At 44.2% G+C, this 24787-nt stretch overlaps 1 protein-coding gene across 3 annotated transcripts in view; it reads right to left on the bottom strand.

Annotated features, from left to right (window-relative positions):
- The window catches only part of LOC125458487 (prenylcysteine oxidase-like), a 42836-nt gene that overhangs the window by 6152 nt on the left and 11897 nt on the right, over positions 1-24787 (bottom strand). The window lies entirely within an intron of this gene.

Below are 24787 nucleotides of genomic sequence, written 5' to 3'. Positions count from 1 at the left end.
TGGGAACAAAAGACACATGGGCAGAGGGAAACTGGAATAACAGTTCTGTGGTCAGAGATAATGGGAACTGCAGATGCTGGAGAATCCGAGATCACAAAGTGTGGAGCTGGATGAACACAGCAGGCCAAGCAGCATCTTAGGAGAACAAAAGCTGACGTTTTGGACCTAGACCCTTCATTAGAAAAGGGGGATGGGGACAGGATTCTGAAATAGATAGGGAGAGGGGGGGAGGCGGACCAAAGATGGAGACAGGAGAAGATAGGGGGAGAGGAGAGTATAGGTGGGGAGGTAGGGAGGGGATAGGTCAGTCCAGGAAGGACAGACAGGTCAAGGGGGCGGGATGAGGTTAGTAGGTAGGAAATGGAGGTGCAGCTTGAAGTGGGAGGAGGGGACAGGTGAGAGGAAGAACAGGTTAGGGAAGCAGAGATGAGCTGGGCTGGTTTTGTGATGCAGTGGGGGGAGAGGAGATTTTGAAGCTGGTGAAATCCATATTGATACCATTGGGTTGCAGGGTTCCTAAGTGGAATATGAGTTGCTGTTCCTGCAACCTATGGGTGGCATCATTATAGCATTGCGGTCCGAGATAACAAAGTGTGGAGCTGGATGAACACAGCAGGCCAAACAGTTCTGTGGTCTTTGTTCACAAGATCTGTTGGATTGGCTCTTGCTGATCCAAGATTTCTCCTCAACCTTCTTTTTCTCCCAAATGCTTTTGCTGGTTTGCAAGTGGCAGAGGGTGGCTGGTCTTTAACTTATTCCATTCTAAGTCACAATTTGCAGTATCTGCTTAAGGAAAGATAAGCTGTTTTCTTAAGGTTTCAGGCAACTTAACTGCAGAGAACAGAGAGACAGAAGTTTTAGCTGCTGGTTTCTCAGAGTCTAACTAGCTTCTCTCTGTCTTATTCACAGCTCAAGTTGTTCAGCCATCTAGCAACCATTCACATGGTTGTTGGCAGATAAAAGGACCTTAGTTATTGATAACACGTCACTAATCCACACACCCTCCAGGTCGTCTGCACATTGCTAGACCTCCCAGCCAAACAACGGGTTCATAACGTGTACAGACTCTTTGCTTTCAATGCGTTTCAAAACCTCTGTGTTTCAAACTCTCATTTCAGTCCATAGTTTGAAGAAACATAAAAACAACCGGAACTCCATCAACATACACATTGGCTCCAAATCAATCGACCATCCCCTGAGAGAAAGAACAGGAAATGACATCACCAATGCAGGAAATGACATCGCCAACCCAAGGAAACCAAACCAGATTAATAGAAAGTGGGACATAACACTAGCACTTTGTCGGAGGCTCACTGTTGATGTTACCTAGAACGGTGACGAAACATCTGGGAACCAACCAGCGAGCTCAGTGAACTAGCTTACATCTGGAACACAATAAAGACCCACTCTTGTGGACCGAGAGGAGGAGAGTGCTGTCTTGGAGGTGAAATGAGGACGTCGGGTTGGCTGTGCACCCTTGCGACCAGTGGATCGTAATGCTGGCTTCGGCCTAACGCTGGTTCAGCGGAGCAGCCAAACTGCAACGATGGCTGCGGCAAGTGCTCGTGACCCAGGTCAGGGGGTCCGGAACACCATCCGTGTTTCCGTAAAGAAGGTGGACGAAGGTGCACCTGTGGACCGCACCTTCTTCGTGAAGAGGGTCCTGTTGGACTGTTGTGGCTTCGCTGCTGCGGAGATTTACTGCCTGCAGGATTTCCCCGGAGGAGGTTTTTACGACGTGACCTTCAGGAGTGCCAAGCTTTGCGAGCGCTTCCTGAAGGTTTTCAAGGAGAAAGGAGGTGAGGGCCCCCTCTCTGTATTGACCACTGTCCCGCTGTTTGTGATGCCAGCGCAGAGGAGCCGTATGGTGACTGTACACATGTACAACCCGCATGTGCCAGCAGTTGATGTCCTGACCTTCCTCGGAAGGTACGTGAAGGTGGAAGGGGACCTAACTGACATCATGGACCCCTTTGGCATCTGGACCAGTAAGAGGCAGGTCAAGGTGACGCTGAGGATGGGCGCGGACGGGAACGTCGTACACCCACCGTCCAGCTTCGCGATCGGCGGGAGCAGGGGCTACCTGACCTATGCAGGGCAACCTAAAGTCTGCCATGCTTGTGGTAGGTCAGGTCACGTGGCGGCCGACTGCAAAGCCACCATCTGCAGGAACTGCAGGGAGGAGGGACAACTTGCAAAGGATTGCCCACGAGGGAAAAGCTGCAACCTTTGCGGGGAAGCGGTCCACCTCTATAGGGCATGCCCGCAGCGGGGGACCACCTACGCCCAGGTCGCCGGCAGGGGCAATGCGGGGCCAGCGCCCCCGGAGGAGAGGAAGGCACCAGGGCCCAGCAAGGACCCCACTAATGAGCAGGAGGGCCAGGTCGCGCAGGAGGGCCCAGCCCCGCAGGATGGGCCCGAGGCCGGCAAAGCACCCCTGCAGGCTCCGCTCCCCCCCCCCGACAACCCGGAGTCGATGGAGGCGGTGACAGGAGACCCAGGGGAGTGGACAACAGTCCGGGAAGCGAGGAGGAAGGTGCGTTGACGGGCCCAGGAACCGCAACCATCAGGCAGGAAGAGGCAGCTACAGGGGGGCTATAAGAGCTCCTCTGACGAGGGGGATTTGGAGAGGGCCCGCCCGAAGCAGAAGTTAAAGATCTTGAGGGAGAAGGAAAGCAGCACCCCGCTTCCAGGTGACGGGAGGCGTCCCGAGGCTCCCGCCGACACCCAGCCAAGTGCTGCTGGGGCACTGGAGGGCCCCCCAGAACTTCCAGGCGGGAAGGAGGAAACAGCGCGTCCCCAGCCTGACCCGGAGCCGGACCCTCCTGCCTCCGCACCCCTGACGGGGAGATGCCACCCGGAAGGCAGCACGGATGGTTTCCTGAGCCCGGAGAGTGTCCAGCAGTTAGCCCGGGCAATGGGCATGAAGGGACAGATGGAGGGGCTGGACCTTGGACTTGGGGAGGGTACTGCGGTCACTGCCCACAATGGGGGTACACGTTGCGAGCATTAATGTGCGCAGTGTCAGGTCCACCGCAAGATGTGTATCCACGTTGGCCTACCTGACCACCATCGAGGCGGACCTCCTGTTTCTGCAGGAGTGCGGGATACCGCACCTCGGCAGGTACGGGAAATGGTCCGGCGCCTGGACCTGTGGGCCTTCGATCTGGTCGGGGGGTAATGACTGTCGCTCCTCGGGCCTGGCTATTCTGCTGCGGGGGCGCAACTTCACCATCTCTCAAGTTCAGGAGGTGGTGGGGGTGGGGGGGGCACCTCCTGGTGGCTGACGTCACCTACAGGAACGCTCCCCTGAGGCTGATCAACGTGTACGCCCCAGCGGTACGGAGTGAGTGGTTGGCCGTCCTGCAGCGGCGTCCACCCCTGCTGGCTACGTCCAGGCCGGTCATCCTAGGCGGAGACTTCAACTGCATCATTGATGCAGATGGAAGATCCGGCGTGGGGACAGCGGGTGGGAGGAGTCAAATGAACGTCACGTCCAGATTCCTGATGGGCACGGTGAAGAATGCCAAGCTGCTCGATGTCTTCAGCACCCCTGCAGACGGAGCGCAGCGGAGGTACAAATGGTCGCGGCCAGACGGGTCTATCCGCTCAAGGATAGACTTCCTGTTTGTGTCACGGGCGTTCTCAGTCAGGTCCACCAGCGTCGAGCCGGTGTTCTTCTCTGACCACTGCCTCCTGCTGGCCGACTGTCACTTACAGGACGACCAGCCGGCCGGCAAGGGGACGTGGAAGCTCAACACGACTCTGCTGACCCCAGAGAACGTCGAGGAGCTTAAGAGGGAGTACGCCGGTTGGAAAACCGTGAAACCCCTCTTTGAGTCTCCGGGCGACTGGTGGGAGACAGTGAAGGAGAACATCAAGAGGTTCTTTGTCCTCAAGGGTGTTCGGAAGGCAAGAGAGAGGCGGGGAAAGCTGTCGCGACTCCAGAAAAGGGTGCAGAACCTGCTCCTTCTGCAGTTGATGGGGGTCGATGTCACGGACGACCTCCGCGAGGTGAAGAGCCAGCAAGCCTCGCTCTTTGCCGCGGATGCCTCCCGGATAATCTTCCGGTCCAGGGTCCGCTCCGTGGAGCAGGACGAGACGTGCTCGCATTTCTTCTTTCAGAAGGTGCACAAAGAGAGCTCTGTGCTTAGCCGGCTGAAGAGGGACGACGGCTCAGTGATGTCGTCTCGGCCCGACATTTTGAGGATCAGCAGATCCTTCTATGCCGGACTGTACGACACGAAGCCCACGGACAGCACGGCCTCAGAGTCGTTCCTGTCGTCTATCATGGAGGTCTTAGACGACGGCACGAGGGAGTGGCTGGACCGGCCGATATCCCTGGACGAGCTGACCAGAGCCCTCAAGTCCTTGGAGAGGAATAGGACTCCCGGAAGCGACGGCTTACCGGTCGAGCTGTACTCCGCTCTGTGGGGCCTGGTCGGCCAGGACCTGCTGGAGGTGTACGATAGTGCGCTTCGGGCAGGGGAAATGTGCAAGTCCATGAGGAAGGGCATCATCACCCTCATTTACAAGAGGAAGGGGGAGAGGGAAGAAATTAAGAATTGGCGTCCCATTTCACTTTTGAACGTGGACTACAAAATCCTGGCCAAGGTCATAGCCAACCGGGTCAGGTCTGTCCTGGAGTCAGTGATTCACCCTGACCAAACCTGTGCTGTGCCGGGCAGGAAGATCGCTGAGAGCCTCGCGCTCATCAGGGATACGATCGCCTACGTACGGGACAGGCGGGTGGACACCTGCCTCGTCAGCCTGGACCAGGAGAAGGCCTTCGACAGGGTCTCTCATGCTTACATGAGGGACGTCCTCTCTAAATTGGGGTTCGGGGAGGGCATCCGCAATTGGATCCGGCTGCTCTATGCCAACATCGTTAGTGCAGTCTCGATCAACGGGTGGGAATCGAACAGTTTTCCTGTCAGATCTGGAGTCAGGCAGGGCTGCCCGCTCTCTCCTGCCTTGTTCGTGTGCTGTGTGGAGCCCTTCGCCACATCCATCAGGAAGGACATCAGCCTGAAGGGCGTGACTAACCCAGGCAGTGGAGGCCTTCAGGTCAAGACCTCCCTGTACATGGACGATGTCGCCGTCTTCTGCACCGATCGTCGGTCGGTGAGCAGGCTGTTGGACATCTGCGGCCAGTTTGAACTGGCCTCGGGTGCCAAAGTCAATAGGGGTAACAGCGAGGTCATGTTCTTTGGGAACTGGGACGACCGCTCCTTCAACCCCTTCACCGTCAGGTCAGACTACCGGGGTTTGGTTTGGTGGAGCTGGGGCGTGCACTAAGACTTGGGAGGAGCGTATCACCAAATTGAAGCAGAAGCTGGGCAGGTGGACGCTCTGGTCCCTCTCCATCGCGGGTAAGAACCTGGTTGTCAGGTGCGAGGGGCTTTCGGTACTGTTGTATACGGTGCAGGCCTGGCCTATTCCCTGCTGCCGCTGCAGTCACCCGGGCCATCTTCCACTTCATTTGGGGGTCGAGGATGGACCAGGTCCGCAGGGACACCATGTACAAAGACCTGGAAAATGGGGGGAAAAGGGCGTACCGAACGCCACCCTTGCCCTGATGGCTACCTTTGTGTGCGGCTGCATCAAGCTGTGCGTAGATCCTCAGTACGCAAACACCAAGTGTCACTACTTACTGAGGTTCTACCTGTCCCCGGTGTTGCAAAGGATGGGCCTGGTCTCGTTGCCGCGTAACGCTCCAAGTAGTTGGACTGTTCCGTACTACCTGTCCTTCGTGGAGAAATTTTTGAAAGGAAACACCTTTGACCACAAGGCCGTCAGGCAGTGGTCAGCACGTAGTATCCTGGAGGCTCTTCGGGAAAAGGAGAGGGTGGATCCCGTAGTGTGGTTCCCCACGCAGGCTGCCAAAGTCGTTTGGCAGAATGCCTCATCGCCAGATCTTTCAAACAAGCACAAGGACGTTGCTTGGCTGGTGGTCAGAGGGGCTCTGCCAGTGAGATCCTTTATGCATGCCCGGAATCTCTGCGCCACCGCATGCTGCCCTCGGTGGCTGCAGGGGGGGGAACGAGACTTTCGATCACCTCCTTCTGGAGTGTGCCTATGCGCAGGAGGTCTGGAGGGGGATGCAGTGGTATTTGTCGAGGTTCGTCCCGAGCAGCTCCACAATGCGGGACTCCGTGCTCTACGGGCTGTTTCCCGGGACGCACACTGAGACCAACATCAACTGCGCCTGGAGGACCATCAATGCAGTGGAAGACGCTCTTTGGTCTGCCAGCTGAAAGAACTGACCCCGACCGAATGTTGCAGACTGCCACACTCCAACGTCCAGGGCTACGTGCTGGGGGACGCGCTAAAGCTTGGGGCAGCCGCCGCCAAGGCGCGGTGGGGAAAGACCACAGTATGAAACGCCTCGTCCAGAATGGAAAAAAGGGCCCTATCTGGTAACTGGGCCCAGCTGGTGCCTTCCCCAACTGGGACTGTGCGGGGTGACGACTGCTGGGGCATTTTCTTTGCTTTGTTTTTTTTACTATTTTTTTCCTTTAGTTGATGTATGTACCCTCTGGGTAACCCGGGGCGGCTTGCATGACTGGGTAGGTGTATAAATAGGTTTTATTTTTTTGTACATCTTATGAATAAAGTATATTTTTTCAAATTAAAAAAAAAGGTGATGAAACATCTGAAAACTAACCTTCCAGCTCAGCGAGCAAACTCACATCCAGAATCTCAACCTGAGCTACAAATCTTCTCAAAACTCGCTAACATAAAAACAGTTCTGAAATACATTGAGCAGAATGTGGGTAGCGAAATCTTGTTAGCATTAATCCAGCCAAAACAAGGAAACATTAATGCACATATGAAGCAGTAATCACTGGAGGAAATTTTGGCAAACTATAGGGCAAATAGGGATGGGCAATAAATGCTGGCCAGCCAGCAATGCCCACATATAAATAAAAGACATAAATAGCATGGGCCTTGAAGTCAATGGACATGGATAAATCTGCTGAGACAATTAGATAACAATGGAATGGGAATAACTCGCTGCTCTAATTAAACTCATTTCTCTCAGTGCCCATTCTTGCAGTGTTATTTAATTTTTTAAGAGACTTTAATCCTGTTTGTTCTACTGTGTCACAGAAAGTACATCGGTTGTATACAGCAGGATAAGCATGTATAATGCCATAGACTAGATTCCAACAAGATATTCCAATTGAAAAAATTGCTTCTTCAAACTTTTGTATATTTTTCTGATTCAGTTCCGTGAAATTTATTTGAGACTTTATAGCTCAGGCCAGACTTTTGCCGACTGATATTTCCTTATGCTGAACAGCTACAGCTATGTCTTTTTCTAAACTCTGGTTCAACAATTAGGTTGTTCTACAGTTCTTCCTCAAGGTCTAAATTGAGGGTAACAAATTATTTTCATTATTTAATTTTTTTTATACAACCCATTTCACTATTCAGATTACACACCTCTGGAGCAGATGGCTGTTAAACACAGACCTCCCAGTTCAGGGATAGGGACACTATCACTATGCCACAATACATAGCTTTATCAAATCCTGCTTGAGGGTGGAATTTAATGAGGGAGGTAGGGAGTAGTCCCACTGTCCACCAACAAAACTGGCAGCAGGCAATCTGCCACCAAGAATCCTGGTTCCATGGAGGTCATTAAATTTCTGGTATTCCCCAATGGACAGAAATTCTGTTCCAAGAGCTGCCAACCAAACAGAAGCTGACAGCTCTCCATTGCCAGGTGTGCCACCTGCAGCAATGGCTATTCTTGGGATTACACTTGGACTTTTACAAGGTGATCATTATCCTGCAGACACCCACCATCCCAACGCCTGCTTCTTGTGATCAGATGCTGTGCCTTTGATCAACGGTTCCTCACACCAAACTACTTGCTGATCTAACAAAAATAAAATACTGCAGATGCTGGAAATCTGAAGCAAGAATAGCTGGTCAGGCAGCATCCATGGAAAGAAAGCAAGCTAATGTTTCGAATCTAGATGACTCTTCATGACAGCTGAAGCAAAGTGGGGAGGGGACAGCATTTATGCTGTAATTTGGGATGGGTGTGTGGGGATAGTGGGTGTAGAGTGATTGAAATGTGAGAATGGCAGAACAATGGTGTGTCTTCTGCCAGACTTGACAAACAGTCCCACTGGGGTGTGGGTGGGGGCGGAGTGGTAAGGGCAGAGAGAACATAACATAATGCAACAAGCAAAAATGAAGGGAAGAAATGGTTCACAATTGGAAGGCATTGAAATCAATATTAAGTCCAGAAGACTGTAAAGTGCCAAGTATGAAGAGGAGATGTTTCTACTCTATTTTGTGCTTTCACTTAAACCATGCAGCATGCTGAGGATAGACATGTGGGCATGTGAGCAGGGCACGGTGTTAAAATGACTGGCTATGGAAAGGTCGGGGTCATGCTTGAGCATGGACCCAGAGGTGTTCCCCAAAGCAGTCACCCAGTCTGTATTTAGTTTTTCCAATGTAGTGCAAACCATATTGGGTACAGCAAATACAATATACAAGATTGGAGGGGGTACAGGTGAAATGCTTCTTCCCTTGGAAAGATTGTTAAGGCCCTTGGATGATGTGTAGGGAGGTGGTGAAAGGGCAGGTGATGAACCTTCGGTGGTTAAACAGGAAGATGCTGTGGGAGGATGGGCGGTGTTGGTGGTTGTCCCTTTTCCCCTCTCTCCCCATCCCAGTGGAACTGTCTGTCTTTTCAAGTCTGGCGGGAGAGACACCATTCTCACATTGCTATCACTTAATCTGAACTAACAATGTTTTTTCTCCACCAGCACCTTACAGCGACTAGCCTCACACACCCACCACAAATCATAGCATAAGTGCTGTCCCCACCACACTTCACTTCAGCTGCTACGAAGAATCATCCAGATTCAAAATGTTAGCTTGCTCTCTCTCCACGGATACTGTCTGACCTGCTGTGATCTCCAGCATTGGTCGTTCTAAGTACAGATTCCAGCATCTGCAGAATTTTCTCCTTACTCATTTTCTTATCTTGACCACAAGTCTTAACTCCAAAATACTGTGGCCTTTTACAATCTTTAATTCTAAAATGTATTATTTTTCAGTAAGGGTTCACTATGGACACAACTGCTGATGTCAGAATCGTGTGTGTGTGGGACTGATGTGATCTAAACCGAAAGGTCTCAAAGCAACTCCCAACAGACTGAATGATGATCTTTAACCCTAACCCTAACCCAAGACTATCACAGATGATCTTTCCAATGATAACTGGAGCTGATGACACCCTACTCAACAGCAAAGTTACCCTCTGCAGATGATGTCTCTCTTTGAAGAATACACAAGGACAGGGTTCAAAAGCCAGTGCCAACTGTACTGGAGTCCACAATTGGTACTGAATGCTTTCACGTGTACCAGCCTGGGCTTCAATGTTAGTGTGCTGTGAGATTCACAGTTGAAGAACTTCACCCTCGTCACTGTGTGCTGCAGATTTTTTAAAAAAGCGTCTCTCACCTGAATGCTGCAAACCTGTTCACAAATGGAACTTAAATCAATCTCGAAACTGAAGACTCTAATAAAGAAGAGACAAAAAGGTGTAGATCTGGGTGAACACAGCAGGCCAAGCAGCATCAGAGGAGCAGGAAAGCTGACGTTTCGGGTCTAGACCTGAAATGTCAGCTTTCCTGCTCGGCCTGCTGTGTCCATTCAGCTCAACAACTTGTTGTCTCAGGTTCTCCAGCATCGGCAGTTCCTACTATCACTCTCATAAAGCAACTGTTTAGCTTTCATTGATAACACTTACGACGGCGACAAAGTTGTTGTATCTACAGTTTTTCATGAACAATTCAGAGAGTGATCCATACAATCATTTTTTAAAACTTTTATCTGTTGCAACTCACGTTAATTGTGTGTACATGTATTATGAAACTGTTTGTTGCATATATTTAATAAACTTAATATTTTGTTAATTCAAGAAAGTTGAATTAATTAAATCCTTTTAAAATACAACTAGAGTTACTATCTTACATGGCAAGGAAAGGAACCATTTAGGAATATAAAAGGAATCATTTAGCCTCCAGTTTGCACAGTGGGTTACTAGAAGATTAAAAGATTATCACTCTAGCTGAGCAAACTTTCAGGGAAAATGTGTTTTTTATGTTGTAACAATTATGTAGGTAATATCCTATTCATAAGGTTTTACAGCAAGAAATGATGTCAGGTCTCATGATAACATAGTGTAAGCACAGCCCCTTCCTTTGTCACACAAATATTCCATTACGGTGCATTCTTACTGAAGAGACAGTATCAGTTTGACAGGGTTGTTTGAATCACAATAATTTCCTGACCATATAAAGCAAATTGAGACAAGCATTAGCATATAGATATAGAAACCATGCCAGAGGCTAAAACTGAGATGTCTCAAAGAAAGGTACATGTGTATACTTTAAACATGTCTACTTCTGGTAGATTTTAAAATGTTGTAACCAAAGTGGGTTTGTACACAATGTGGGGAATCTGAAACAAAAAGAAAAATCAGAAAATGCTTCAAATGTAGATTTGCATTCAAAACAGATCAATCAGTAAACAAATCGTGAAAAAAGTTGAAATTTCAAACTCCTTTTCTCAGAATTGGGATTGTGAAGCTGATTCTACGTTAATCAAACAAAAACTGAAAGTGAGCCAAATAGGCCAGGTCATCAAACACTTAATAGTTTTACAGCAGAATCTTAAAAGGTAAAGAGGGAAGAAAGTTTAGAGCTTAGGCCCTGCATGGTTTATGACCATCAAATGTTACAACAACAAAATGGAGTTGAATGCAATACCAGAATTGGAAGAAGGTGAAGCCCAAGAGCACAGCAAGGCTGGAAATAAGAAGAGCTCTTGTATTCTTTTGGATAGGTCCTGAGCAAAGATTTTTGTGGGTGTTTCATATAGTCCCTTTAAATTAATTTGCACTTGGTTCTCTGAGAGAGCTGGGAGTCAGCCCCTCAGACTCTGACGTCAATGGATAGTAGTGGAAAGCAGCTGCAATGCCTTCAGCAAGAAGCACACATCAAATGTTAAAGTCCAAAGATTTTTCAAAAACTAGATGAATTTAGTGGAGTTTCTTGACAGCCATGAACTTTTACCTGTTTCACAATTATAACATACAATACTATTAGTGAAACAGTGTACTTCAGTGTAAACATAACTACAAATTCATTGTTTTATTGCAGGCAAGTTGTTTGCAATGATATACAAGTTGTATTTGAAATGCACAGAGGACGTTTCTAGGCAGATTAGTTCAAATTCAAGGTACCAGTTTCAGCCCAGTAAGTGGTGCTAAGGTAGCATTTGTTTTTTTTAAATTGTTCATGGGATGTGAGTATTGCTGACCAGCCAAGTATTTCTGGCCAACTCTAATAGCTGTGGAAAAGATGATGGCAAGCTGTCTTGAATCACTGCAATTCTTGGGGCGTAGTAACTTGCTACAGCATGTTCCAGGAATTTGTTCCTTCACTGTTCCAAGTCAGGATGGTATGTGGCTAAGAAGGCAATTTGCAGGTGGTGTTCCCAAGCATCTGCTGCCTTTGTTCATCTAGATGGTAGAAGGTCTCAGTTTGGAAGGTGCTAATAGGGTGCTGTGATAAGTCACTGCAATGTATCTTGTAGATGGTACACACTGCTATGGTCGTGTGTCAATGGTGAAGAGAATGAATTTTGAACATGGTGGATAGCTTGAATGATGTCCAACAAGTGGAGGATACAGTTTGCGGTTGTTGACTTGCTCACTGAGCTGGTAAGTTTGTTCGCAAACGTTTCATCATTACACAAGGTACTTTTATCAGTACACCTCCAGTGAAGGGTCGGTGTCTTGTCCCACTAGCTATGGGCGTCTTGGTTTGCTGGAGTGGGTGGCATCACTTCCAGATTTGTTTCTTAGTGGTTGGCATATGGAGTCTGCCTCCAATTTGTCAATGGACAACTGGTTTGGGTGCTCGGCCTCCAGAAATTCGCACGCATGTCTTTGCTTGGCTTGTCCTAGGATGGCTATGTCGTCCAAGTTGAAGTGGTGTCCTTCTTAGTCTATATGTATTGGAATTAATGATAGTTGGTCATATCTCTTGGTACCTAATGAAATCCTGATGGCTAGTTTCCTTCTGGTTTGCTCTGTAATCTTTCCGATAGTCTCTGCATGGTATCTTGTAAATAATGTTGGTTCTGTTTGTTGTGGCTGTTGGATCCTTTATTCTCGTCAGTAGCTGTCAGTTTGTGGGCTACCATGATTCCTCGGGGCAATCTGGTGGTCATTTCAGATATGTCCTTAACGTATGATAGGGTGACTAGTGTCTCTGGTCTTCCCGTTGTGTAGGTATCAATGGACTACGCTTTTCAGGTAACCATTTCAAAAGATGTTGGAGGACATTCCATCATAGTCCTAACTTGTCTTTAAGGAATGATTCCACAAACATGACTTTGCCAGACTGTTGTCCGAGTAGTCTGTGGAACAGCTCTCTCAATTTCCGCCCAGAGCCCCTAGATACTGGAGCAAGGGATGTGCGGGTCAAAAGGTATGCGATTGCCGTCATCGTTTCTAGTGCCTAACTTAATACCTGGTGGCCCATCCAGTTTCTTTCTTTTCCTTTCCTTTATAACCTTCCTGTCAGGTAAGCACATGATTTTTTGCAACATTGCAAACAGAGAAATTCACATGGAGAATCGTGGGAGACAACTGTGGAGTTTAAACAATTGGTATATATAAATAAAGAAAACTCATTTGTTGAATCATTTCAAGTCTGAGAATGCAGCTGCAGATATACTATGCGTAAGTTTTGGGAAATGAAGAGTGACCAATATTGTGACAAGGAAAAATCTCCCTTCACAGTCTTCTGAGGAATGGAAGCAAAATGACTGAAGAAGTGTTGTGGTCAATCTTCATTCTTTGTGGGCTTGGTAGCTCTCAGATCTATAAATGGGACCTCACTGCTTGGTCTAGGAAGCTAGTCTCAAGAGGAGGCAGAGAACGAAAAAGAAAGCAGTTTGCAGCTCCTGATCATTATCCAATTTACAGCATCCAAGATGCATGGTGTGGAGATGGGACAAACAGAGGGTTGAGCCTACCTTAAGTTAAGATTGATCTTGGCATTCTACTAACACCAGAGAGTGCTTACAGAACTGCACATCATCAAACAGTGGAAAGATACTGCATAAAATCAGTGATAAATGAAAAGCACATTTTTTTCTTGGACATCAGCTCTCAAAATTCTGATGTGCTTTCTCAATTCCACCAGGCTAATTTCATGCCTCAGTGACTACATATGATTTCCCCTGACAGTTCACATTGCAATGGTAAATTTTAAGCATGTGTTCAGTGGTGATAAAAAGAGTCCAAGTTTTGAAAGCTCACAGTTGTTTTTCACTCCTCACTTGAATTTTAATCCTGTAATTTAAGAAATAGCGTTGTTCTGCTAGATAATAGAGAAAGCTCCACAGAGTTTCCAAGAAAGGTACTGGTTGAATCTTGTCCTTTGGGATGTTTAGCTGCATTAGAGGCAACACATAAATACAGGCTTTCATGTTGACCTTTAAATGCAATATTATCTCCAAAGACACAATAGTTACAAAATTGTGATTCCCAGAACAATTAATGTAGGAACATCTACTTCACTAGCATAGAAAAATGTACAAAAATAATTGATTTAACAATTGAATACTGCAACATATTGCCGAATAAAACTATGGACCATGTTAATGAATGATTTAATGCAAGGCTCAATTCGGCATCTAACCATATTACTGCAGTTTATCTTCAAATATAAATTATTAACAATGCAAGATATTTAGAAATAAAATAGAGATAAATGACCCACTTGAAATCTCAAGAAATTCAGAGGGCAAAAGTTTTATCGAGGTGGCACAGAATTGGGCTGCTAGATGCTTCAATGTACTAAAATCACTTTCACAAACCAAACCAAGTCTTGAAAAACAACACAGTTGGCACCAGACATAAATTTGCAAATAACTTCTACAGAGTGCAGGACTTTTTTGTCAGGTTACAGCTCCTCCTACTTTTCACCAATCATCACAAATAGCACCAGTAGCAACAACACAGGTTGTCAGCAATGTTAAGAACACACTTCCTATTGAGTCAGCCAGTCAAGTTAAGCGCTTTCTGAACATCAATTTTATCCATGAATTGGAGCATCATTAGAGGGAATTATGCTCAGATCACTCCATATCTCCTGGAAAGAAGTTGAGATACTGAGCAAATAACACCTAGAATTGTATCTGGATAGCCAGATGGGAACAATGAGGCTCTGGTCATATGTATGACAGGGCTTCCTCCGTGAATGTTGTTAATGAGGAGTCATAAAGGGAGGATATGAACTGTTTCCATTCGGAATCTAATCTATTGGCCAGGCCCATTGTTGATGAGTTAGTTTCCATTTGTCAGTTACCTTTGTCCAGTTTGCCACTGCAGGAGCTAGTTTCATTAATTGCTTTGGCTAGATTTGTTTGTTTTTAAAAAGAGAAAGTCTGGAATTTAAATTTAGATATGTTTTGCCAGCAAGGAGAGATTGTGAGCATTCAGTATGAGCCCAAATTACATTATTAAATGAGTGTAAAGTGTTTTACTGAAACGGGGAACTTGACATTCAGCACGTACTCAAATAAATGTGTTTTATTTAACATAGAAATGAAGAAATTCAATTCTTCACTTTTTGCCTATTAAGTACATTTCTTTTTCGACAGTTTAAATTGAAAGAAATTTCAGTGACAGCAGCTGATAAGTTACTGTACAGATACAGTAAAAGCAGGGACATCCTTCGCTAATAAGAAGTTAAACAAGTCAATAAACTGTGTTAGTTCTAGCCCTGAAAAGATAACTCCAATAAATCTCGAAAATCAGAGTGTGTCAAGTTATTCTTGTTAGAAGAAATTCAGATTTTTTAAATTGCTCTCACGGGAAGTTTGCATCACTGGGGCCAGCTTTTATTACCTGTCCCTGGTTATCCTTGAGAAAAAGTGACGGTGAGGTGCCTTCATGTGCTGTAGGTAGACCTACAATACTATTAGGGAGGGAATTTCAGGCTTTTGACCCAGCCACAGTGAAGGAACAGTGACATATTTCCAAGTCAGGATGGCGATTAGTCTGGAGGATAACTTACAGGTGGTGGTGTTCCCATGTATCTGCTGCCCTTGTCCTTCTAGATGCAAGTGGTTGTGGGTTAGCAAAGTGCTGTAAAAGGGTGAATTGGTGAAATTAAGCAATGCATCTTGTAGGTAGTATATACTGATGCTACTGTGCATTGGTGGCGGAGGGACTGGCTGCTGATGAATGTGATGCCTATCAAATGGGCTGCTTTGTTCTAGGCAGTGTCAAGCTTCTTGAGTGTTGTTGGAGTTGCACCCATCCAGGCAAGCAAGGAGTATTCCATCACACTCCTGTCTCGTGCCTTGTAGATGATGGACAGACATCTGGTGGAGTACGAGGCAAGTTACTCACCGCAGTATTCCTGTCCTCTGACCTGCTCTTGCACCCACTGTGTTTATGTGGCAGGTCCAGTTGAGTTTCGGGTCAATGGTAACCCCAAGGATGTTGACAATGGAGGATTCAATGATGGTAATACTATGGTATTGACAAGGGTAATGGTTAGATTGAGTCTTATTGGAAATGGGCATTTTCTGGAATTTGTGTGGCGCAAATATTACTTACTAACTGTCAGCCCAAGCCTGGCTATTGTCCAGATCTTGTATTTTTACATGGACTGCTTCAGAATCTGAGGAGTCACGCATGGTACTGAACATTGTTCACTGATGCTTGCACATCCCCACTTCTGACCTTATGATGGAGACAAGGCCATTCATGGAGCAGCTGAAGATGGTTGCACCTACAACACTATACTAAGGAATTCCCGCAGCGATGTCCTGGAGGTGAGATGGCTGACTTCCAACAACCACAACCATGTTCCTATGTGCAACACAAGACACCAACCAGTCTGCGCTCTGATACCCACTGACTCCAGTTTTGCTATGGCTTATTGATGCCATGCTTGGCTGAATGCAGCCTTGATGTCAAGGGTTGTCACTCTCACCTCACCTCTGGAATTCAGCTCTTTTGTCCATGTTTGAACCAAGGCTGTAATGGGGTCAGGAGCTGAGTGGTCCTGACAGAACCCAAGCTGGGCATCACTGAGCAGGTGCTGCTTGATAGCGCTGTTGATGACAACTTTCATCACTTTACTGAGGATCGAGAGTAGACTGATGGAGCAATTATTGACTGGTTTGGATTTGTCCTGCTTTTTATGTACAGGACATACCGGTGAAATTTTCCACATTATTTCTGTAGATGCCAGTGTTGAAACTGTACCGGATCAGCTTGGCTAGGAGAGCATCAAGTTCTGGAGCACAAATCTTCAGTAGTATTGTAAGACTGTTGCCAGGGCCCCTTTGCAGTGTCCAGTGACTACAACCATTTCTTGATATCACATGGAGTGAATGGAATTGGCCGAAGGCTGATATCTGGAATTCTGGTCACCACGCTGGAAGAGGCCAAGCTGTATCAGCTACTCGGCACCTCCAGCTTTAATGAGGTAATATTTTAAAGCATACAGATTCTCATGTAGCTAGAGTGAAAAAAATATATAAAAAGGGGAGCATTTATAAATACTTCAAAGTTCAAAAAGGCTTGGTGGCTTTTAAACATTCAATCTTAAAGCCTGTGACAATGAATTCTCCAGTGCAACTATATACTGAAGTCATTGTATGCTTAATTCTATGAAAGCCTGTAAGTGCTTTCAAACTACACCCCCATGTGGAACAATTTACAAGTAAAAACAGTTCCTAATAATCTCTTTCACTGAATAATTGGTCAATTTTCCTAACATTTCATGCAACATTTCCTCTTTTCTAAACGTTTTTCCACTATATAATGTACTACACTACAAAACACTCTATAATTTTAATATCTCTCTAATTTCCATGAAAATTTATTCCTGTACATCTTTCTGACTACTTGGTAGTTTGCACACTACATCAACTAATGTAAATGCCAGTTTTTGTGTTTGTTTGCTCTTTACATATATTAATATTGAAACAAATTGTCTGTCCTCAAATGTTCCCAAAAAAAAACAAAAATCATCCCACACCTGGCCAAACAAATATTCTACCTCCCATCTACTTTATTCTCAGGAGTACATTGAAAAATTCCTATGCCTTGGCAGGCTTCTGTCTCAAAACCCACTACTGACAAAAAGATTCAACCTCATAGCACACACATTGGTTCAACCTTCTATAAATCACGGCAATGAGTATTTTGACGACAAAGACCTCTGAAAGTCAACAAAAGTCTAATTATACAGAGCAGTTGTTGTCACCACACTCCTGAAGCATAGTGAACCCTGGATTGGATACACAAGGCCACAAGTTAAGTTTCATCAGGAATGCCTCTGCCACTTCCTCTGGGTCCAAAGGAAAGGACAGAACAAGCTCTGATGTTCTTCTTGAAGTTAGCTCCAAAAATACACTGGCAAAAACAACATCAGTGGACCGGACACTATGTCAGGATAGCTGAAAAACATCTCCCCTGCCAGGTGATTTTTTTCAACACTCAATGGCCAGCATTCAACAGGAAGACAAAACACATCAGTGCAAGTTGTTGCAAATCTGAATTAATCACAATTGCACAGCTTAACTCTAAACTCAAATCTCTTGTCAAAATGGTTCTCATGAAGGGTTTACTTCTAGGCATTTAAGCTGTCACTTCTGTACAGAGGTTGATAACACGTTAAAAATGTGGGTGGATTCTATACTTTAGATGAAGCAAAATGTTAGTTGTTCTGAGAAATGACTGCATTCTTACATAAGAGTTCTGAGATTGCACTTAATATTTGCTTTGGCTCAGTCTGTCATTATATTAATGCATAATTGCAATATTCTCATAACCCAAAAGAAAATAAAACAGAAAATGTAGGAGGAAAGTATTTGCTGCTTTCATCCCATGTTTAATCTGTAAAATAACCTCGTTTTAATGTTTTGTAAAATGGTTAGTAACCAGAAGCCTTTAGGAGGAGGACAATGTGTGGTTATGCCATTTTATCTCAGAATTGGGCCAATCTTCAGAAAACATCCAAGTGTAAGAAAATCCACAGAAGCATGGTGAAAGAGAAGGACATTTTGTAATAATCTAAAATGATCTTTTATACAAATTTGGATTTGACAGTTTCACAGTTCTTCTCCTCTAACAGACCTTCCCCTTTCTAGTTCAAGTGGGGTGGGGAATATAGAAAGAAAATTGTTATATTTTAGCATGTTAGTACCTCACCAAAAGTGGATCTATGTTGTTAATCAAGTTGTTCCTTTCTTGACTACAGTTTTCAGCAACAGTATGTCTCCAGCAACTGTTCTCTCCTGATGCGCTACTATGAACTATAGGAATAAAGATTCAACCCCTCAAAGCACACACAATAGGTCCTTTTACACAGGCATGATAGGAGAGGAAAAGAGTTAAACACTAGCTGTTCCATGCTGCTATTATGCATCTTTTGGCAGCTTGTTTATCACTTGTTAATGCAAGAAGTTTGAGAGTAGATCTGTGCAACCTATTCCCCAGCCATGAGTGAATTAAAGAGATGGGAAGAGGGAAATCATTGGCTGTAATATATTTGTTGTCACAAAACACTGCTTCACAAGAAAGACAAGTGGGACTAAATCATATCTGTTTAACTCCAATTTGCTAGTACTAAATCAAGTACTAGATAAGCTTGATTAGCAGATTGGTGTGACCTATAGATGACCCCATGATGACAAGACAAGCAGACCATAAATGCATCTTTCTCCAGTTTCCTAGTTTACTGGCAGACACATAGTGCTGAACAGACAAAGGCTGGATGGACGGATGATTAGCCAGTTTTGACCTTTTCCATTTTGCATTTGTTCTTGTGCAGGTGGCACAACTATAAGTCTGGAGGGTTTTAGTAAAGGGACAAAAACACTGAAAGGTACTGGAAGGGGCTGCACATCTAGGGTGAGAAAAATACATGCCATTTCCTTCTCAGTTTAAAATAATACAGGAAGAAAAACACACACTTCATGAAATTTTTAAAAAGTATCGGCACACAAGGCTGTCCCTCCTTTTCCAGCTCCTGTGGTTGCTCACAATACTTTACCCATTGCTGCTTACCCAGTCTCTCACATCTGCTCTGTACTGAGGAAGGGTGACTGCACCCAAAACCTTAACTCCGATTTTTTTTCTTCACAGATGCTGCCAAACCTGCTGCGCGTTTCCAGTAACTTCTGTTTTTGTCACACATCTGCTCATGTACGCCTCCCAAGGTAAATGTAAGCAAAATCAAGGCAAATATGGGGCCATTAATTTCCTGAGTAGAAACACCCACTTAACAAGGATAGGAATTAGAAGCAGGAATAGGCCATTTGGTCTCTCCACCATAATCCATCATTCAATAAGAACATGGCTGACCTGATTGCAAATTTAACTCACATTTCTGCCTACCTACAATAACTTTCACCCCTTTTCTTGGTTGTTCAATATCTCACAAGTAGTTTGTCGTAGTTTACTCCATGTCATTAACTCCATATTAAAAAAATGAGACAAACACAAAAGACCAAATAAAATCTAAAACTGGCACATTTGCAGTCTGTGGAGCCGCATAAAATGGTGGAAGGAAGCATCTTTCCTAGAGTTACAATCTCCTTTCTATAATGTAGGGAAGAGAAAAAAGGTTACCCATGGGACTGAACTGACACTCTGGCTATTCACTGAAGCATCTCAGAACAGTTGCTAGCCAGCTATTCTCAATAGACAATGGAGCATTTTGCTTTGAAAGTATTCTTTGTTCTAAACACCTTGCTGTGTCAAATGTTTCAAGTAAACTAAGCCAACAGAACAGTAATATGAGCTCAGCATGCCACAGAATGTACTATTTTTAGCGGCACTGCGACAAATCACAGGCCATGTACAAAATTGCAACAATGAGAGCTTTCATAACCTTCACTGCCTACAAGCAATACTAAAATTCCAAGTAATTTAACGTTATAAATTGCATCTTACGTAGTCTATGTATAGATTACACGAACACAGATGATAACAATCTTAAAAATTCCCCTGAACTGTAATAGTGGACACCCAAGCAAAATGTGGATCCCTTTTCTTTTTATTCCAAGAAAATTCCGTAATGCATGTGTTACTGCAGTGAAAGGTATTCATGGAGGAGTTTCAAGAAGATCATGATAAATATGTTTTCAAAAAGAAATAAGGTGGGTTGGCCAGATCTGGAGCTCACTGGGCATATAGGAGCATACAGGGTAAGATAAGACTGAAAAAGAAAGCTTACATCAGACACCAAGAATTCAATACTGCTGAAAATTAAGTATCAGAAGTGCAAGGGCAAAATCAAAAAACAGAGGGTACGAAAGACTGTGAGCACATAAAATCAAGGAGAACCCAAAGTTGTTTTATAACCACACAAACAGTACCATTCTTAACAGATCAAAAAGGTAGCCTATGTGGTGATACAAGACATAGATGTGATTATGAATGACTATATTATGATTGTCTTACTAATGATGATGATTGAGATACTGTCATTAAAGAAGATCATAAGACCATAAGATCTGAAAAATTGAGCGTGGCAGACAGATAGAAAGAGCAAGAGTTAATGCGATTAGCACCACGAATATGGATAAATCACAACAGCCATAAGAAATACCCATACTGTTTAAACAAGTCAACAAACAAAAAACTCTGCGAATGCTCCAACCATCAACATCCAATTCTCACTGGGTGTAGGTGTAGTGCCAGAGGACTGCAGGACCAACAAGGCTATACATTTATTTAAAAAGTTACAGGTCAATCTCTCCACTCTCGGTAGTGAACAAATTATTGGAATTATTTTCGAGACAGGACAAATTGTCACTTAGGCATGGCGCATTCAAGGAAAGTCAGCACAGATTTATTAAGGAAAGGCTTCTGAGTGACTTGATTTAATTTTTTCAGGAGTTAAGAAAGAGGATTGATGAGGGAGAGTAGTTAATGTAGTCTACATGAATAATGAAGGGTGATGGTTGATGAGCATCTATGCAACTTAAAGATTATTTCCAATGAGGTTCAACAGGGATCAATACTTGTTCCCTCATTATTAATAAATTGAACTTAAATGTACAGGACATGATTACAATGTATAGGGATGCCACAAAAATTGGCGTCATGGTTGATAGTGAGGCAGGAAGCTGCAGAACAATAGTAATAGACTTGTGAGGTGGGCAGAAAAATGGTGAATGGAATTCAACCCAGAGAAGTGGGAGGTGATGCTTTTGGGAAATCAATAGTACAAAGGAATACACAATAAATGGTAGGTTTCTGAGAAGTTCAGTGGAAGGTGAGGGATATCGGAGGAGTGTATGCCCACAGATCCCTGAAGGTGGTAGATAACGTAGCTAAAAAAGGTATGTGGAATACGTTCCTTTATTAGCCAATAAGATTATGCTGGAGCTGCATCAAACTTAAAATTTGACCACAACTTGTGCACTGCATTGTTCTGGTCATCTCATTTTAGAACGTACGTAATTGAACCACAGTACGCAAGGAGTGCTATCAGATGATTGAAAAATTATTAATGTTACATTCTTGGTCAAAACAATGTTGTACAGCTAAACACAGTGAGTACAGAGCAGTCAGTTTAACTCCAGCAGTGGAGAAATTTCTACACACAACTGTTTGGAACAGGATTGATAGCTGCATGGAAAAATACAGGTTAATTCGGAACAACCAGTACGGAATTGCAAAGAGATAAATCATGTCTGACTAACTTATTGAAGTTTTTTTTTGACAAGGTAACAAAGAGAGCTGATGAGAGTGAGGCTATTAATATAATGTACATGGACTTTCAAAAAGGTGTTCAGTCCGCTGCCACACAACAGTCTTGAGAAAGTTGTACATCATGGAATATAAGGAACAATCCAAATTGGCTGAGTGATAGTGAACAGAAAATAATGGTTGATGAGTATTTTTTTGGAATGGCAAAAACTTTGTAGTGGAGTTCTCCAGGGGTCAGTATTGGGACACTTGCATTTTGTGATATACGTAAACAGTGTACATATTTAGTGTGCAGGGGAAGTTTCAAAGTTTGTGCACAATATTAAAAAATAGAGTATTATAAACTGAGAAGTACAGTGTAGAATTTCAAAGGATCAGACAAGTTGGTGGAGTGGGTGAAAAGGTGACAGATGAAATTCGATGTGGACAAGTATCAGTTGATAGAAATTGGTACAACAAACATGGATTGAAAGTATAAAATTAAGGAGACTGTTTTAAAGGTTGTGCAGGAGCACAGAGACATCAGTGTACATATACTTAAGTCATTAAAGATGGCAGGACAAGTAGATAGAGCAGTTACTAAAGCATACAGTATTTTAGGCTTCATAAAAAGGGACATAGAGTACCGGAGTAGAAAAGTTATGTTGAACTTGTACGAGACACTGGTCAGGCCTCAGCTAGAGTATTGCAACATTTCTGGGCACGGAGACTTTAGGAACAATGTGAACCTTTTAGAGACATTGTTGAAGAGTTTGATGAGAATAGTTCCAGGATGAGAAATCACAGAAATGGAGGTAGACTGAAGAAGTTGGAACTACCCTTTTGTTGGAGTGCAAAAGGCTAAGAGGCGAGCTGCTAAAAATTTGTGAAATTATTAGGGTGTGGACAGAATAGGTATAGGGAATGTTCTTGTTCCAAACAGGATGAGAGGGCACTTTAAAGTAAAAGAAGCAAATTCAAGGGGAGATTATAATTTTTGACACAGCGACTGTTGAGTCTGGAATATACTGGAGCAGGTTTGAGGCACTGAACAGAGCATTAGATGATTATTTAAATAGAAACAACATACAAGTTTATGCAGAATAGACAACAGATTGGTACTAAGTCAGAAGGCTGTAAGAGCCACTGCAGGCTAAGTGGGCTGAAAGGCCTCTTTCAGCACAATTAACAATTCTATCATCTTTCCAAATTGTCATATACATGCTCAAATGCAGCTTTGTTTTCTTCTCTTTCTTTTGCATAATATGTTTTATGCTTTTCTGTTAAAATGATATTGGCACCCTCATTTGATTGCTCCACCATGTAACCATATAGTAAACAAACTGCAAGAATAAAATATGTGATCTGTCAAGCAAGGTTCCACTCTGGGATCTGACTTGCTCAGCATTACCATTAGCTGGGATCTTTATACATCCCAAAGGAAAACAGAAACACAAGCTTTTATTCCGCGCCCCCCCCCCCCCAATTCCTAGTTGCCCTTGAGAAGGTAGTGGTGAGTTACCTTCTTGAACCACTGCAGTCCAAGTGTTATAGGTAGACCCACAATGCTGTTAGGAGGGAGGTCTCAGAGTTTAACATGGTGACAGTGAAGGAACAGTGACATATTTCCAAGTCAGGATGCTGAGTGGCTTGGAGGGGAACTTGCAGGTAGTGGTTTTCCCATGTACTTGCTACTTTTGTTTTTCCACATGGAAGTAGTCATGAGTCTGGAATAATCTTACAGATACTCAAAGTTCAGTTTCGACTTTGAAGGTCCTTGGTCAATGGATATGGTTACCACATGGCATGTCCACGTTCACTCAAAGATATCTTCTTTAATTAATATCTATTTCTGAGATTCTGAAACAAAGCTCACTCGCTCCCTAACTTGTCTTCCCTGAACTCATGAATTCTACAGCCTTGTAAGATGTCTTCTTCTCTTGGCATCTTAAAGCCTTCTTTCTCTACAGCTTTTATCTTAGGAGCATCTAAGTCACTTAGGATTCCTTTCCTTCTAACCTGGCTGTTTTTGAAACTTTTACCTGCAGTGTACAGGCCCCTTCTCTCCAGGTAACAGGTTTGTCTTGAAAACTACAACAATTACTTCCCTTCTGGATGGTCTGTCTCTCTTTCTAAAAGTGAATGTATTTATGTTCTAAAAAGACAACTGCCCTGTTTATCTTGCCCTCTTTAATCCTTGTTTTCTAAAACAATGAAAGATTCACACCAAAGGATTTTTGAAAAGACCTCATTTAAACACATGTAAACAAATTCCAGCCAACCCAAACACCACCCAGAATTCAAGATCTAAAATGCAATAAAAATTGTGTTTTCTATTTTCTTAAAATGCACAGTATAGAACTATAAACATAATCTGTAACCTCACAGATGCCAACCTTCAATCAAATATATTCACTGTGACATCAAGAAATAGTTGGGAACACAGCATACTACAATGAACACGGGGTCTGACAACAGTTAGTTGATAGTACTAAAGCTTGCAGAGAACAAATTTTGCTCCTAACAAATTTGTTTCCACACAACAACAACACTGGCAGGTACCTGATAATGTGGAAAACTGTCCAAGTTTGTCCTGAACACAAAGTAGGCCAAATTCAACTTGGTCCATTACCACCCTATTAGTCTACAATCCAGCATCATCAAAATGATGGAAGAGGTTGTCAACAGCAAAATTAAGCAGAACTTGCAAAGGAATAACCTGCTCAGTCTTTGTTCTACCAGGGCCACTTACCTCCTGGTCTCATTACAGTCTTCATTCAAACAGGGGGTAATAGGGTTGAATTCCCATGACATTAAGACTGCATTTGGCTGACAGCAGCATCAAGACTCCCTGAAAATCACCAGGAATCAGGGCTTAAAGTCTCTGCTGGCTAAAGTCATACCTAGCTCAAAGGAAGAATGGTGTGGTTGTTGGAGTTCAACCATCTCATCTCTGAGACATCTCTGCAGGAGTTCCTCACGGGAGTGTCCTAGAACCAACTATTTTCAACTTCC

The sequence above is a fragment of the Stegostoma tigrinum genome, chromosome 13, assembly GCF_030684315.1.
Source record: "Stegostoma tigrinum isolate sSteTig4 chromosome 13, sSteTig4.hap1, whole genome shotgun sequence".
NCBI classification, from domain to species: Eukaryota; Metazoa; Chordata; class Chondrichthyes; order Orectolobiformes; family Stegostomatidae; genus Stegostoma; species Stegostoma tigrinum.
This window is presented reverse-complemented; position numbering and strand designations above follow the sequence as displayed.